This window comes from Poecilia latipinna, unplaced genomic scaffold (assembly GCF_001443285.1).
Source record: "Poecilia latipinna isolate Pla-1442-1.1 unplaced genomic scaffold, P_latipinna-1.0 Scaffold5156, whole genome shotgun sequence".
Classification (NCBI taxonomy): domain Eukaryota; kingdom Metazoa; phylum Chordata; class Actinopteri; order Cyprinodontiformes; family Poeciliidae; genus Poecilia; species Poecilia latipinna.
The window spans coordinates 1-1,730 of NW_015117772.1; the positions used below are offsets into that span (position 1 = coordinate 1).

General features: G+C 36.9%; 1 long non-coding RNA gene across 1 annotated transcript; it reads left to right on the forward strand.

Moving 5' to 3' along the window:
- Nucleotides 1-173: 173 nt before the first annotated feature.
- Nucleotides 174-1,730, forward strand: LOC106943328 (uncharacterized). Its single transcript, XR_001423893.1, has 4 exons — nucleotides 174-289; nucleotides 387-554; nucleotides 1,199-1,236; nucleotides 1,691-1,730. It is a non-coding gene; the product is annotated as an uncharacterized LOC106943328 (long non-coding RNA).

The window sequence follows — 1,730 nt, forward strand, 5'->3', positions numbered from 1 at the left end:
AAGCTTTGTGTTGTTTAGCTCATTATTTTGTGGTTAGCCATTTTTAAAACTTTCTTTCAATGTTATATTAATAAACACACAAACTTTAGGATTTAATTTAAAAATTTTGTGAATAGTATTCAAAGCAATAAATACTTTGCACAAATCTCCATTTTCTTGACCTGTTCCAGATCCAGGATGTTTGTCCTCCTTCAACAACAGCGCACAGTGGCTGACCGACAACTTCGGTCCATTCTCAGAGTTTGTGCTCATCAGTGAGCTGATCCATCTCAACCGACTCTTCAAACCAGTGAGGCTCAGACTGTCTAAAGCTATCAGCATTTTGAAATAAAAGGTCAACGTGACAATTGTCTCAAACAACTTTATTTTTTATTCTTTTTCTGTAGCTGGAGGCCTTACAGCTCCTCACACAGGATCAGATTGCAGAGCTGCTGAGACTGATGCTTCCTGAAAACACAGATGTTGTCATCAATACTCTCTTTGATTACATGATCGAAGCACCAGAGAGCAGTTTCATAGGGTTCCTGTCATCCCTCGTGAGATTCACCGAGACGGTAAAAAAAATCTATTATGGTTCAGTGGTTTTGCAGATTTTTGTTTATTATGTAAATTCAACTTTTTTGAGCTTTAAATCATGATACAAACTTATTTCCTCATCAAAAACATGCCTGATGTGCCACTTTGATTCTGTCATGCATGTTTGAGAAATTCTTTTATCTTCAATGGCAACCATTCATCTGTGCAAAACGCCTGGGTGGAGTTAGCTCCGCCTTCAAGAACGAAGCTCCTCCCCTGAGCTGCATTTTTTTTTTTCCCCACTCAGCTCCTTCAGACTAACCAGCAGCAATTGGCAAACCCCTGGTGGAACTAAACATCTGCTCATTATTTGAGCCACTTCTCAGTAAACCACTGATAAAAACCTTGTTAATAGAGGAGCAACAACATGATGAATTCCTGAAGGCAGTGTTTCTGAAACAGCTGGAGTTTTTGAAGAGACAGAGGTCCAAATTCAAGGAGCTCATTTACAATGTCAAATGTCTTTTAAGTCGTATTTGACATATTTGGCATTATTATAAGAACTGGAGGTAACATAGTTACTTGATTGTGCTATAAAATTATGCTATGTGCCTAAAACAATATATAATACTGTCACTTTAAGGAAGTAACTAATTTCCCACTTTTTCCTCTTGTCCAACAGGGAAGTATTTTCCTTTCCTGCCCATCCTACAGAACACTGTGAGTTTACATGAAATGTGTATACATGGACTGACCACTCTGTGCAGATGAAGCCAGGACTTTAAAAGTGACACAAAAATACAGATTTGTTTTTTGTAATTAAAGTCAGGGTCAGTGACAAATATTTTTGAGGCACTTCCTGTGGATGAAGCTAATGCTAAAGCGTTTGGGTGGAACAATATTTGTAGCATTTGGATAAAAGACCTTCAAACTTTTCTTTGTTCCATCAAATTATTATGAAATCACAGTATAAAAGGCAGTTTTACCAACAATACTAATGAAATATACTGTATGCAAATTACTGAATTTGAAGATTTCAATCCATTTTTATGTCCTAATTCTCTCTAATTGTTCTGGTTATTTTGGTGTTTGCCACAAATGGATCAATTTAGTAATTCTAGCCAATCACAGAGCAAGTTTAGTTTACTGAATCAAAAATATTTTTGCTTTGCAGGTTCACCAGACTGGATGACGCCATGGCAACAGCTTCTTCT